At 42.1% G+C, this 16,180-nt stretch overlaps 1 protein-coding gene across 1 annotated transcript in view; it reads left to right on the forward strand.

Moving 5' to 3' along the window:
* The window catches only part of LOC112250497 (leucine-rich repeat and fibronectin type-III domain-containing protein 2-like), a 155,897-nt gene that overhangs the window by 44,372 nt on the left and 95,345 nt on the right, over positions 1-16,180 (forward strand). The window contains exon 2 of the mRNA XM_024420692.2: positions 4,121-4,245. The gene's annotated coding sequence lies outside the window, so the exon portion shown is untranslated. The remainder of the gene's footprint in view (positions 1-4,120; positions 4,246-16,180) is intronic.

Below are 16,180 nucleotides of genomic sequence, written 5' to 3' on the forward strand. Positions count from 1 at the left end.
CGTTGGTAGGATAGTCTTAATCGTAGAGCGTCCAGTTTGTTTTCTAATGATTGCACATTGGTCAATAATACCGAGGGTAGTGGTGGTTTACTCAGTTGCCGACTAATTTTCAAAAGGCACCCAGACCGCCGCACCCTGTATTTCCGTCTTTCCTTAACTCAAATGACGGGATTTGGGCCTGGTCTCCGGGAAGCAGTATATCCTTCACGTTGGACTCAACGAACTAGACAGAAAAAAACATTTGTCTAGTTTGAGGTGAGTAATCGCTGTTCTGATGTCCAGAAACTCTTCTCGGTCATAAGAGATGGTAGCAGCGACATTATGTACAAAATGACGTAACAAACAATGCGAAAAAAACAAACAAAATAGCACAGTTGGTTAGGAGCCCATAAAACGTCAGCCATCCTCTCTGGCGCCATGATAAGGCTTCGTTGTACCGTTGTTTCGGAGTGCCCTTGAGAAACAATAGAGTGCAGATTAGTTTGAGTCATGGTTGCACCGTTACTTTAGTGAAAATGGCTTGCTTCTAGCTCCACCAGATCAAAAGATCTGACCCATATTACAGTGCCTTGCGAAAGTATTCGGCCCCCTTGAACTTTGCGACCTTTTGCCACATTTCAGGCTTCAAACATAAAGATATAAAACTGTATTTTTTTGTAAAGAATCAAAAACAAGTGGGACACAATCATGAAGTGGAACGACATTTTTGGATATTTCAAACTTTTTTAACAAATCAAAAACTGAAAAATTGGGCGTGCAAAATTATTCAGCCCCTTAAGTTAATACTTTGTAGCGCCACCTTTTGCTGCGATTACAGCTGTAAGTCGCTTGGGGTATGTCTCTATAAGTTTTGCACATCGAGAGACTGACATTTTTTCCCATTCCTCCTTGCAAAACAGCTCGAGCTCAGTGAGGTTGGATGGAGAGCATTTGTGAACAGCAGTTTTCAGTTCTTTCCACAGATTCTCGATTGGATTCAGGTCTGGACTTTGACTTGGCCATTCTAACACCTGGATATGTTTATTTTTGAACCATTCCATTGTAGATTTTGCTTTATGTTTTGGATCATTGTCTTGTTGGAAGACAAATCTCCGTCCCAGGCTCAGGTCTTTTGCAGACTCCATCAGGTTCTTCCAGAATGGTCCTGTATTTGGCTCCATCCATCTTCCCATCAATTTTAACCATCTTCCCTGTCCCTGCTGAAGAAAAGCAGGCCCAAACCATGATGCTGCCACCACCATGTTTGACAGTGGGGATGGTGTATTCAGGGTGATGAGCTGTGTTGCTTTTACGCCAAACATAACGTTTTGCATTGTTGCCAAAAAGTTCAATTTTGGTTTCATCTGACCAGAGCACCTTCTTCCACATGTTTGGTGTGTCTCCCAGGTGGCTTGTGGCAAACTTTAAATGACACTTTTTATGGATATCTTTAAGAAATGGCTTTCTTCTTGCCACTCTTCCATAAAGGCCAGATTTGTGCAATATACGACTGATTGTTGTCCTATGGACAGAGTCTCCCACCTCAGCTGTAGATCTCTGCAGTTCATCCAGAGTGATCATGGGCCTCTTGGCTGCATCTCTGATCAGTCTTCTCCTTGTATGAGCTGAAAGTTTAGAGGGACGGCCAGGTCTTGGTAGATTTGCAGTGGTCTGATACTCCTTCCATTTCAATATTATCGCTTGCACAGTGCTCCTTGGGATGTTTAAAGCTTGGGAAATCTTTTTGTATCCAAATCCGGCTTTAAACTTCTTCACAACAGTATCTCGGACCTGCCTGGTGTGTTCCTTGTTCTTCATGATGCTCTCTGCGCTTTTAACGGACCTCTGAGACTATCACAGTGCAGGTGCATTTATACGGAGACTTGATTACACACAGGTGGATTGTATTTATCATCATTAGTCATTTAGGTCAACATTGGATCATTCAGAGATCCTCACTGAACTTCTGGAGAGAGTTTGCTGCACTGAAAGTAAAGGGGCTGAATAATTTTGCACGCCCAATTTTTCAGTTTTTGATTTGTTAAAAAGTTTGAAATATACAATAAATGTCGTTCCACTTCATGATTGTGTCCCACTTGTTGTTGATTCTTCACAAAAAATACAGTTTTATATCTTTATGTTTGAAGCCTGAAATGTGGCAAAAGGTCGCAAAGGTCAAGGGGGCCGAATACTTTCGCAAGGCACTGTACCAGAGCGCCATTTTTATCTTCCTAGCGGATCGCCAGGACCATAAACAATGTCGTGGGCTGTGGTGGAAGAAGTGGTGGAAAAAGTACCCAACAGTCATAATTGAATAAAAGTAAAGATACGTTGAAAAGTAAAATACAACAGTACTTGAGTAAAAGTTTAAAAGTATTTGGTTTACAATATACTTAAGGATCAAAAGTAAAAGATTAATCATTTCAAATTCCTTATATTAAGCAAACCAGACGGGACAATTTTTCTTGTTTTTTAATATACAAATAGCCAGCAGCACACTCCAACACTTAGACAACCATTTAAAAACAAAGCATTTGTGTTTTGTAAGTCTGCCAGATCAAAGGCAGTAGGGAATGTTTTCTTTATAAGTGCGTGAATCTGACCATTTCCCTGTCCTGCTAAGCATTCAAAATGTAACCAGTACTTTTGGGTGTCAGGGAAAATGTATGGATTAAAAAGTACATTATTTTCTTTAGGAATGTACAGTAGCAGAGTAAAAGTACAGATATCTAAAACAATGACTTAAATAGTACTTTAAAGTATTTTTCCTTAAGTACTTTACACCACTTTGTGCTATTCTAAAACGACTTGAGCTTCTGTCTACGTCGTTAAAGGGATACTTTGGGATTTTGGCAATGAGGCCCTTTTCTACTTGCTCAGAGTCAGATGAACTTGTGGATACCCCTTTCATGACAAAATATTGACTTATCCTTTCAACCATTTGTTCACACTTTGCTCAATCAAGTTACCTTTTTGGCTAGAGCTAAAAACCTGGTAACTTTACTATTATATCCAAACATTTTTGTGCAATAAAAGGTGGTGAATGAATAAATTACAGAACTCTTGAAATGCATGAATGAGAACTCTTGCATGTTGTGATCACAAACCTGATGTTTTTAAAGATAGGAAAATAGTGATTTTACACAATGTAGAAACCTATTATTCCACAAATTACGTTGTAATTTCAGTGACAGGTATTTGTATCAACATTTTAGCTTTTATAATAATTTAATGTATTTATACTGTTACATATTAGTTTATAGGGCTTCTAAAGTAGCTAGAATTCATATAGGCCCAATATAGGCTGAATCTCAATCAATTTAAGAAATCATATTTTCTGGTGCTCCAAAATTGAATGTGGTGCTCCTAACTTTTTAAAGTGCTACCAATGAAACATTTTAATTTATATCCCTGCCTGTGCAGAACCAATAATGCATGTCTGGATCAATCTACACTCCTAAAAAAAAAAATTCTATAGATACTTTTTCTATTATCTTCATATTCCTGTGAAAAACATGCTGCACTGTAAATTACGCTGAGATCGATAGAAGTGGTCAAGTGACAATGTAGCTGTAAATCATCTTAAAACAAGCCATCTTAATGAAAATGACTGGTGGTGTCATTACATGGAGTGTGACTAAATGTGGATTGAGGGAACGATATCCTATACAATGTGGGGGTATAAATTGTGAACGCATATAGTTGTTGTAATGGAAACTTACCTGTTAGGGAGGAGAGTGACTGTGAAAGACCACTAGCTCTCCTTGAGTTTCACAGATTGTGATATCAGCAGACGAAATTAGAAATGGCGGGTGCAGTGTAATAGTATTGGCTCGGCCCCAAGGGAAGGATTGCGTATCGGCGTAATGAATTGCAGGGGAGGGAGTCCCTGGGCTTTGCTGCTCCATGTAAACACCATAATGGAAATATATTGGATTTCCTTTAGGCTCCTTGCACTGGTTAATTGCCAGATTGACAGACCAACCTGAGATCTTTATCCAAAAACCACCTAGAATACAGAGTTCCCTTCCCTAAGTGAACAGCCAGCAGAGGCATCCTCTGTGTATGGTTCCTCTTTTTAGTCCCGTTTATGAAGTTTATGAATATTTCACGCTGGTGTTTGTTTGTGTTTTTCTTTTAGGTGAGAGCGTAACCCGATGAAGTATGATACATGTATATCACATGCAAGGGAGAGCAATTGCCAAGAATTTTCTGGAAGAGGAGAACGAGACATACCTTGTTTACTGCCGTCCAGGAGGCAGAAAGGTCAGTGCTCTTTGTTATACCATAAATTACTCTACCTCACTCATGTTTGAACAATATATTTTTTTAAATAACATGTTCTCTCCTGGATTTGTCAAGATGAACACTTTATAACAGTGTAGCCTGCCTATGTTGGCTTCAGAGGTGAACAGCAGTGCAGTGGGGAATCAGGCTAATTTCTTTAACTAATTAAACAGAACTGTGACTAACTACTCTGGATTTACGTAGAAACACACTTAACCTCCCAGTGAGATGTTGCCGACAGTCAATGCTACCTTCTAGCAGCAGACAGTGACGCCAATTAAGTAATTTAACTATACTGTAACTAACTACCCTAGATGTATGTAGAAATATAGTAAATATCCCAATGTGATGTTGCTACCTGCCAATGCTACCTCCTAGCAGAGATTCCATTTCAAACGGACACTGATCCACCTCTCAAAGCCGCAAGGCACTAAGAATGGCAGCAGATGAGCAGAGCAATGTTGGTGAAAAGCTTCCCTTTTGTGCTGTGTCACTCATTAGAGACTAGACAAGACACCTGTCCTATGGCTAACACAATCCCATTAGCCCAGGCTAGGAGTGGGAAAGGGTCAGACAAAGACACAGCCTCATCTTTATTTTATTCATTCGACTGAGAATCTGTGTGAGTTTGATTGCTCTTCACTCACAGTGAGATGTGTCCCCCATACGCAATCATGGCCCAGTCCATGGCATTAATTGTATGTACCACTACCATAGATTCGGCTGCTTAGGTTTTTTTTTCTCCCAAGGTTGACGATTCCCTCTGGTTTCATCTGTCGTCTCCCAGGACATACAGATTTATTTGGGTAACGGCGGTAAAACGGTGTAATTGCCATCTGCATTGAATAACAAATTGTTGATTGCAGATGCTACCACGGCTGCACGTACGCGGTAGCACTCGGATAATGTGTTTGTCAGGTTTCTCCCATACCGGCCACAGCTGTTTTATGGCTGTGAATTCACTGAGACAGAGATGGGGATGTTTACAAAGCCAAAGATATCCTGCCTTAAAGCGCAGAGCCCAGGGCCTTGAGTGCTGCTGGAGCTACACTAGATACCCCCCTAAACTGTATCCTGTCTGTGGCTGGCTGGATCTCCCTGGAGGTATATGCTTTTAACCTTGACTCACTCCCCATTCCCAAGCCATTTGGCAAAATAAAGGAGGAAGGAAGGAACACACAGAGGTAAATTACACACATTTGACCACTCTCACTAGACAGGCCACTGGAGCCTGGGGAAATTAAGCTCCACTGATAGTCTGTACTGTGCTTTATCAAACAGTGGTTATCAGTCTTTATATTCATTAGGACTCCATTTGTGGCTGTCCTGTTGTTGTGGCTGTTGTTACTGGTCTCAAAGCATTTCACACTTCTTCACCATTAAGAAAATCACTAGATTTGAGATTGATTTGCCCGGCTCAATGTTTTAGCAATCTCAATATCCCGGCTCCTCGGTTCTGTCCAACTTGGGGTAGATTAAAGGAGGATTGAGAATGAAGAAAGAAGCACCACGATATACAATGATCTTTTGGATCATTAAAGGCGCCTAGAAACACTTCAGAAAGTAAAGAGATGTCTTCAATTCACTAATACTAAACATGTGCATTGAACATGGGAACATCTCTATTTTGGGGGATTTTGATCTTGAACTATGTTTATTAGTGGTATGGGTAGCGCCATTGTGCATTGCTATAGCAACGACTGCGTCATTGGTGGTGTTGAGCAAATGGTGAGTTTTGGCATGGGGACTGAAAGTGAATGTTGCCTTTTCCTCCACTCGCCTCCAACTTCGACACTGCTCTGTCATTGAGATCAGGACAACAATGTTAAGGTAAGTAACTGATACAATCACTTTTATGTTGGTAATTATAATATTTACATTTTAGAGTATTTTTTTCTGATTAATCAGATTCACTTTTGATAACAAGCCGAGTAGACAGTCAGCCAAGTAGACAGTCAGCCGAGTAGACAATCAGCAAGGAAGGTAGATGGCTAGCATAACGGTACTTGATTTAGCTCATCTTGTCTATGCTAATATTTTATTTGATATCTGTACAACATAAAATTATCTTATTGACAATTTGAAGAGTGTTTGTCTTTAGGAATTATTCAGACCTCAAACAAATTTGCTAGTGATGTGATATGTAGCTAACCACCCAGAGAGGGCTAATGCAGGATTGCTATTTTACCAGTAAAATGTATGATCCCCGTACTTATAATTATTAGCTAGCTAGCTAGATAACTACATAGCTAGATATCTCTTTAGGTGTTTGTTATCTGTGACATAAAATAGTAGCTAAGCCAAGTTTTTTGACTGGAAGGTAATTGTCAATTATGTACTATTAGGACTATATACAGTGCATTCGGAAAGCATTCAGACCCCTTGACTTTAAAAAATGTTACGTTACAGCCTTATTCTAAAATTGATTAAATATATTATTTTGTTCTTCAATCTACACAAAATACCCCACAATGACAAAGCAAAAACAGGTTTTTAGAAATGTTTGCAAATGTATAAAATAAAATAAAAATGGAAATGGAAATATCACATTTACATAAAGTACTGATAAAGTGTCTGAATACTTATTGAAGCACCTTTGGCAGAGATTACAGCCTTGAGTCTTCTTGGGTATGACGTTACAAGCTTGGCACACCTGCATTTGGGGAGTTTCTCCCATTCTTCTCTGCAAATACTCTCAAGCTCAGTCAGGTTGGATTGGGAGACTCACTGCACAGCTTTTTTTAGGTCTCTCCAGAGATATTAGATCAGTTTCAAGTCTAGGCTCTGGCTGGGCTACTCAAGGATATTCAGAGACGTGTCCGAAAGCCACTCCTGCATTGTCTTGGCTGTGTGCTTAGGGTCGTTGTCCTGTTGGAAGGTGATCCTTCTCCCCAGTCTGAGGTCCTGAGCGCTCTGGCACAGGTTTTCATCAAGGATCTCTCTGTATTTTTCTCCATTCAACTTTCCCTCATCCCTGACTAATCTCCCAGACCCTGCCGCTGAAAAACATCCCCACAGCATGATGCTGCCACCATCCATGCTTCACAATATGGATGGTGCCAGGTTTCCTCTAGAAGTTACGCTTGGCATTCAGTCCAAAGAGTTCAATTTTGGTTTCACCAGACCACAGAATCTTGTTTCTCTTGGTCTGAGAGTCATTTAGATGCCTTTTGTCAAACTTCAACTGGGCTGTCATGTGCCTTTTACTGAGGAGTGGCTTCCATCTGGCCACTCTACCATAAAGGGCTGATAGGTAGAGTGCGCATGAATGGTTGTCCTTCTGGAAGGTTATCCCATCACCACAGAGTAACTCTGGAGCTTTGTCAGAGTGACCATCGAGTTCTTGGTCACCTCCCAGACCAGGGCTCTTGCACCCCGATTTCTCAGTTTAGCCGGGTAGCCAGCTCTAGGAAGAGTCTTGGTGGTTCCAAACTTCTTCAATTTAAGAATGATGGAGGCCACTGTGTTCTTGGGGACCTTTAATGCTGCAGACATTTTTGGAACCCTTCCTCAGATCTGTGCCTCGGCACAATCCTGTCTCAGAGCTCTACGAATAATTTCTTCAACCTCATGGCTTGGCTTTTGCTCTGACATGCACTGTCAACTTTAGGACTTTATATAGACAGGTTTGTGCCTTTCCAAATCATGTCCAATCAATTGTATTTACCATAGGTGGACTCCAATCAAGTTGTAGAAACATCTCAAGGATGATCAATGGAAACAGAATGCACCTGAGCTCAATTTCAAGTTTCATAGCAATGGGTCTGAATGCTTATGCAAATAAGGTATTTATTATTTATACATTTGCAAACATTTCTAAAAACCTGTTTCCGCTTTGTTATTATTGGGTATTGTGTGTAGATTGATGAGGGGAAAAAAATACTTTAATCTATTTTAGAATAAGGCTGTAACGTAACAAAATGAGGAAAAAGTCAATAGGCCTGAATACTTTCTGAAGGCACTGTATTTTAGTGGGTGTTTTTTATCTCTCTATCTCTCTTTCTCTGACACTGTGGTGGACTGTCAGCTCTCAGACCTTTGAGGGCATGCAGTGGCTGGAGAGAGTGGACAAGATGCTGCTGAAGTTTCAAAAGGGCTGAGGGACAATTACACCCTCACAGGACACACCCTCACAGCCTAGCTGAGCCTAGATGAACTTCAATGTACTTCCGTAAAAATGGTTGACTTTGTTACAGGAAAGTTAGAAAGGAGAATATGATGTGGTTTGTTTGTGTAGCACCTGAATGGGAGAGCAATTATGCTGGGGCGGCAGGGTAGCCTAGTGGTTAGAGTGTTGGACTAGTAACCAAAAGGTTGCAAGTTCAAACCTGAGCTGACATGGTACAAATCTGTCATTCTGCCCCTGAACAGGCAGTTAACCCACTGTTCCTAGGCCATCATTGTAAATAAGAATATATTCTTAACTGACTTGCCTAGGTAAATAAAAAAATTAATTGTAGGGGACCAAAATTGTTTTAGGTAGTGTGACTCATTGCACACATAGGCACGAGTAAAGGGTCTACACCAAGTATCTCAGACTGTCACTGGTAATTTCGCCTCTGTTACATGCTTTTAATTTTTTTCCATTCTGACTCTTTGTGTATTAGGATATCGGCCTAGTGGAATGTAGTACAAAAGAAAATGAAGTTGTAATATTATGTCATAATATGCCTTATTCTTATCATATTTTGTAGTTACATAACAATTTTGGTAACAATATCCCTGAGATTAATTTTGGATATAATGTTTTGGTCATGACAGCGATGTGCACAGTGAGCCACATTGTTTTCAGGTTTGAATGAGACAATATCTTCCCCTAGCCTTGTTGTTTCGATAAAGTTGTGGTTTTATTCATAATATATTACTTGTGTATGTCTTTCCTTGTCATATTTAAGACTAAGGGTGTTTTCACATATAGTCCTCTTTTAACCGATCTCAGTCCTCTTTAAAGCGAACTCTTGGGTAAAAAAACAACAAGGCAAAAACAATGTATTCACACGGCCCCTGCCTTTGAATGAGGACACAAGCTCTTTGCAAGTTCACTTAATCTATTTTGTGGTCTGAGTCCCCTTTGCATTCACATTGCTATGTTTAGAAATTAACATTCCATCAGAATATGTCATCGGACAGCTATATACAGTAGGTGTTTAATATAATATCAAGATAAGAAAGTGTCTGATCACGGAACATCCATATAATTATAGAAAAATTCCACTCTTCTCGCTAAAAGTGCTTTAACTCATTCACAGTAAAAAAAATGTATTACTATTCTGATTTTTAACCCTTACTAAATAAGGAAGACTCAATATGTGGCCGACCGGCTCGATTCAGTCTTATTTAGCTAAATTTGAAATTGTGATTTTTTTTTTTACATTGGACAAAAGTAGAGACTCAGAGATAGAAAATGGTATATCATATACTACAGTTGAAGAACAACGGGAAACTACTTTTTGATGAACTTGTAACCTTACTTTTGAGAAAATGGCCTTTGAATGTTTTGGTACACATACAGTACTTGACTTCTTTGTCTACACCATTCAGAATCTTTCAAGGCCTCTTAAGCTGTAGCCCCGCCCATCTCTTTCTGGAGTGTTCAGAGCACACACTGGGTAATCAGGCCGAGGAGTAGGGTTGCTCTGAGCGTTTTGTCCTAACAACAGCAGTCAAGCACCCAAGCTAACTGGCCAATGTTGGCTATCTTGCTAGCTACTTCCAGACAAAAATGAGAGAACAGCTCACTCTGACCATTTTACTCACCCTAGCAGAGCTGGTTAGGCTGGTTTTGTGTTACATATAATTATCAAATCAAATGGCTCTGAGATACGAATAATATTACTACACAGATCATACACATAATGTTAGCTAGCTGACCTAACAACAGCAGTCAATCGCCCAAGACTGGCTAACATTGGCTAGCTTGCTTACTACTTCCAGACAACAAATCTGGACTCCATCTTGTTGATCCCTGCCTACAGACAGAAACTAAAACAAGAAGCTCCCACGCTGAGGTCTGTCCAACGCTGGTCCGACCAATCTGATTCCACACTCCAGGACTGCTTCCATCACGTGGACTGGGATATGTTTCGTATTGCGTCAGACAACAACATTGACGGATACGCTGATTCGGTGTGCGAGTTCATTAGAACGTGCGTTGAAGATGTCGTTCCCATAGCAATGATTAAAACATTCCCAAACCAGAAACCGTGGATTGATGGCAGCATTCGTGTGAAACTGAAAGCGCGAACCACTGCTTTTAATCAGGGCAAGGTGACCGGAAACATGACCGAATACAAACAGTGTAGCTATTCCCTCCGCAAGGCAATCAAACAAGCTAAGCGTCAGTATAGAGACAAAGTAGAATCTCAATTCAACGGCTCAGACACAAGAGGTATGTGGCAGGGTCTACAGTCAATCACGGATTACAAAAAGAAAACCAGCCCCGTCACGGACCAGGATGTCTTGCTCCCAGGCAGACTAAATAACTTTTTTGCCCGCTTTGAGGACAATACAGTGCCACTGACACGGCCTGCAACCAAAACATGCGGCCTCTCCTTCACTGCAGCCGAGGTGAGTAAAACATTTAAGCGTGTTAACCCTCGCAAGGCTGCAGGCCCAGACGGCATCCCCAGCCGCGCCCTCAGAGCATGCGCAGACCAGCTGGCTGGTGTGTTTACGGACATATTCAATCAATCCCTATCCCAGTCTGCTGTTCCCACATGCTTCAAGAGGGCCACCATTGTTCCTGTTCCCAAGAAAGCTAAGGTAACTGAGCTAAACAACTACCGCCCCGTAGCACTCACTTCCGTCATCATGAAGTGCTTTGAGAGACTAGTCAAGGACCATATCACCTCCACCCTACCTGACACCCTAGACCCACTCCAATTTGCTTACTGCCCAAATAGGTCCACAGACGATGCAATCTCAACCACACTGCACACTGCCCTAACCTATCTGGACAAGAGGAATACCTATGTGAGAATGCTGTTCATCGACTACAGCTCGGCATTTAACACCATAGTACCCTCCAAGCTCGACATCAAGTTCGAGACCCTGGGTCTCGACCCCACCCTGTGCAACTGGGTACTGGACTTCCTGACGGGCTGCCCCCAGGTGGTGAGGGTAGGCAACAACATCTCCACCCCGCTGATCCTCAACACTGGGGCCCCACAAGGGTGCGTTCTGAGCCCTCTCCTGTACTCCCTGTTCACCCACGACTGCGTGGCCACGCACGCCTCAACTCCAGCCACTTTAATAATGGGAATTGATGGAAAATGATGTAAAATATATCACTAGCCACTTTAAACAATGCTACCTATTATAATGTTTACATACCCTACATTATTAATCTCATATGTATACGTATATACTGTACTCTATATCATCTACTGCATCTTTATATAATACATGTATCACTAGCCACTTTAACTATGCCACTTTGTTTACATACTCATCTCATATGTATATACTGTACTCGATACCATCTACTGTATCTTGCCTATGCCGCTCTGTACCATCACTCATTTATATATCTTTATGTACATATTCTTTATCCCCCTACACTTGTGTGTATAAGACAGTAGTTTTGGAATTGTTAGTTAGATTACTTGTTGGTTATTACTGCATTGTCGGAACTAGAAGCACAAGCATTTCGCTACACTCGCATTAACATCTGCTAACCATGTGTATGTGACAAATAAAATTTGATTTGATTTGAAATGAGAGAACAGCTCACTCTGACTATTTTACTTACCCTAGCAGAGCTGGTTAGGCTGGTTTTGTGTTCTCCAGAGCGTTGGTGACTGCAAATGTGCTGCTGGCAACAATTTACTTAAAACATTTTGCCAACGTTTACTGACAACGGCCATATTCAACGGGTGATAAGCATTCGTAAATGTATCAGTTATTCTGTGCTCTGGCACACTCAGACAAGAGTCTTCTGAAATAGCCAGAGTAGATAGTTGGTAAATTCGCTCTGGCTACGTCTATCAACAGTTGTCACAGTGACATCATTAACGTTCTATTGAAATGGTTACTTGCATAGTGAAGTATTTTGTTAAGACGTGTAGCTAGCTAGCTAAACAATGAACCATAACGCCAACTAATGACGTTACTACCCTGCATGAATCTGCAGGTAGCTAATTTACCAGGTTCAATGTTAGATAGCTAACATCAGGCTATAACTAGCAAAGCAAATAGCTCTGAAATACAAAAAATATTACTACACAGATCATACATGTTACGTTAGCTAGTGAGGAAGCCAGCTAATGTTCGCTAGCTAGCTAACAGTACACTTTAACTTAAAGTGAAAATAACTTTCTGTAAAAAAAAAAAATTGTAATGTCTGAAAACGTAGCTAGCTAGACTATCTTACCCGTATACATGAATGGACGCTTCTCCCTATGTCACAGATGCCATGGTTGGCCTTAGTTTGAAGATGTAATCCGGAGGCAGGTGTTTTCTCCATCTCGTTAGCTATCATACTCTAATTCCACTGATTTCAAAACTCAGTCCAGAAAGTGGAGAGCAACACTTATGCCGTTTTACTACGTGATATTGTTTTAAAAAAAAGCCTCGTTAGAAAGGATTACCTACTACACATACTGACCAGCTCAAATAGATGTGCTTCATGGCAAACCAATCTAAACTCTCTGGATGTCCAGCTCACCCATTATCTCAGACAATCAGGGGACCGTCGTTGGAGGCTCCGGACTGGAGACTGTCACTGGAGGCTCCGGACTGGGGACCGTCGCTGGAGGCTCCGGACTGGGAACCGTCGCTGGAGGCTCCGGACTAGGGACCGTCGCTGGAGGCTCCGGACTGGGGACCGTCGCTGGAGGCTCCGTGCCCTGGATTTTCACTGCAGGCTCTGGGCCATGGATCATCACTGGAGGCTTCGTGCCATGGATCATCACTAGAGGCTTCGTACGTGGAGCTGGAACAGGTCTCACTGGACTGAGGAGACGTACTGGAAGCCTGGTGCATGGAGCTGCCACAGGGCTTATCAGGCTGGGGAGACTGGAGGCCTGGTACGTGGAACCGGAACAGTTCTCACCAGATAGGAGATGCACTGGAAGCCTGGTGCATGGAGCAGGCACCTGATACACTGGGCCCTGGAGGCGCACTGGAGGTCTTGAGCGTAGAGCTGGCACAACCCATCCTGGCTGGATGCCCACTTCCGCCCGGCAAATGCGGGGTGCTGGCACAGAGCGCACCGGACTGTGAATGCTCACTGGAGACATAGTGTGCATCACCGCATAACATGGTGTCTGACCGGTCACATGCTCCCTACGGTAAGCACGGGGAGTTGGCTCAGGTCTAAACCCTGACTCCGCCAATCTCCCCGTGTGCCTCCCCCAAAACAATTTGGGGAGTTGCCTCTCGGGCTTCTGTGACCGGGTCTTGTCCCCTGCCATAATCTCCTCCCCGGTCCAGCTCGTCCTCCAAGTTGGCGCACGCTGCCTGGTCTTTTTGTGGTGGGTAATTCTGTCAAACTCCCTGTCATAGATGAGCCAAGGCATGTAATTCCACATTTTTTTAAATAAAGTGAAACCTTCACAAAAAACAGGTAAACAGAAACCGAATGTGACGCAACCGTGGCGCACACAAACACACACAGAAAATAAATAATTACCCACAACATTAGGTGGGAAAAAGGCTGCCCAAGTATGATTGCCAAACAGAGACAACGATAGACAGCTGCCTCTGATTGGGAACCACACTTGGCCAAAAATAAAGAAATAGAAAACATTCCCACCCAAATCACACCCTGACCTAACCAAATAGAGAAATAAAACAGCTCTCTAAGGTCAGGGCGTGACACTTTATTAGGAATTTGTATAAATGGCAGCTTTTTGGGGGAAAAAAGTGTTGATTTTTGTATAAGATACACATTTTCACAGGTGTTTTTGCTTGACTGATTACCATTTGATTGATGTGGTGCTATTGTTTGTCATATCATTTGAAAGGGCTGTTTTTCAGCTTTCAAAATATGTATCATGTTTTCATATATGGTTTGAGACCAACAAAGTATGCTCACTAATGCATGCAGAGGTCATGGTGTCAGTAAATTCAGAAATTCCCAAACTCTCCTGCCAGTGACGCAACAATGCCAATATGGCAATTTACAGTTATACAGTTAGCTGGTGTTCTAAAGCCAAGTGTTTCCATTCCCCTTCAATGTGCTCTCCTTTTCACACAGATTGATCTTTCTTTCTCTTCTTTCCAAATGGATTTGTTCATAATTCATGGCAGTTTGGTGCACTGTGTACAGTGTGTGATCTATGTGTAGTCAGAGCAAGTCCCCCATGCCCACCCGTCTCTATTATACAGGCTCAGCTCAGAGCCAGAAACACTAAAGCATGGCATGGCCTCTCTACTCTGCTCTGCAGAATATTGCCAACATCCTCCACCCCCAGGCTGCTTTACAGAGCCTTTCATTGGTATGTGTCACTCACGACCCCACTGATTCACCCTGGCTGGTCACCCGCTACTGGCCTACAGTCACTCGCCCACGGACAACATGACAATGGCAAGCTAGCCAAGTATGTGCTGTGTGTGAGCCTAGGTGTGAATATCGCTGGGCTGCTGAAAGTGTCCAGCCATCTGCCAGTGCATATGGAAATAGCTCTGAAGCTTGCATAGATACCCTCTGAGCTCAGGAATTAGAGCGTTTTCACTGAGGCATAGTTTTCACTGATGATGCTGTACAGTACATTGGTCTCTTTGGTGCTGGTGTCAGGCAATATAACACATGCAAATTTGAGTGAATGTGATTTACACATTCTAGTCTTGTTGTGGTTTGTTTAGGTTGCCAGGATAATTTTAACGTCTCATTTAGCATAGCAGATACAGTACCAGTCAAAAGTTTGGACACACCTACACATTCCAGATGTTTCATAGGCAATGGATATTAGACCGGTGGAAATATGTCCTTTGGTCTGATGAGAGATTTTTGGTTCCTACCGCCGTGTCTTTGTGTGACACAGAGTAGGTGAACGGATGATCTCCCAATGTGTGGTTCCCACCTTGAAGCATGGAGGAGGAGGTGTGATGGTGTGGGGGTGCTTTGCTGGGGACACTGTCTGTGATTTATTTAGAATTCAAGGCACACTTCACCAGCATGGCTACCACAGCATTCTGCAGCGAAACGCCATCCCATCTGGTTTGCATTTAGTGGGACTATCATTTGTTTTTCAATAGGACAACCTTCAGGTTGTGTAAGGGCTATTTGACCAAGAAGGAGAGTGATGGAGTGCTGCATCAGATGACCTGGACTCCACAATCACCCAACCTCAACCCAGTTGATGGTTTGGTTTGGGATGAGTTGGAACGCAGAGAGAAGGAAAAGCAGCCAGCATATGCAGCTCAGCATATGTGGGAACTCCTTCAAGACTTTTGAAAAACAATTTAAGGTGAAGCAGTTCGAGAGAATGCCAAGAGTGTGCAAAGCTGTCATCAAGGCAAATATATTTGGATTTTTTAAATACTTTTTTATTTACTACAGGATTCCATATGTTTTATTTTATTGTGTTGATGATGTCTTCTACTATGTAGAATAATAGTAAAAATGAAGAAAAACCTTTGAGTATGTGTGTCAAAGCTTTTGACTGGTACGGTATGTGTGACTCAAATTGTTGTTAAAATGTGTGTTGCATGAGAGAGATTAAACTCTTTTCTGGGTGGCTGCACTGCCATTAAAGAGAGAGAACTTACTAAAAGTTCCAACCTTTTCTTTGGCACAATGTGTTGTGGTGCCATGAACAGAAACATACTAATTGCTCGCCAAGGCTATCCACAGACGTGCTCTGTTCTCAGACTAAAGGGAATCATATACACTGTGTACAAAGCAGATAACAATATGTAGCAGTGTACAGCAAGGGGAGGATTTTAGCTAGTGTTCGTGGCCCTCTACAGC

This window comes from Oncorhynchus tshawytscha, linkage group LG05 (genome assembly GCF_018296145.1).
Source record: "Oncorhynchus tshawytscha isolate Ot180627B linkage group LG05, Otsh_v2.0, whole genome shotgun sequence".
Taxonomy (NCBI): Eukaryota; Metazoa; Chordata; class Actinopteri; order Salmoniformes; family Salmonidae; genus Oncorhynchus; species Oncorhynchus tshawytscha.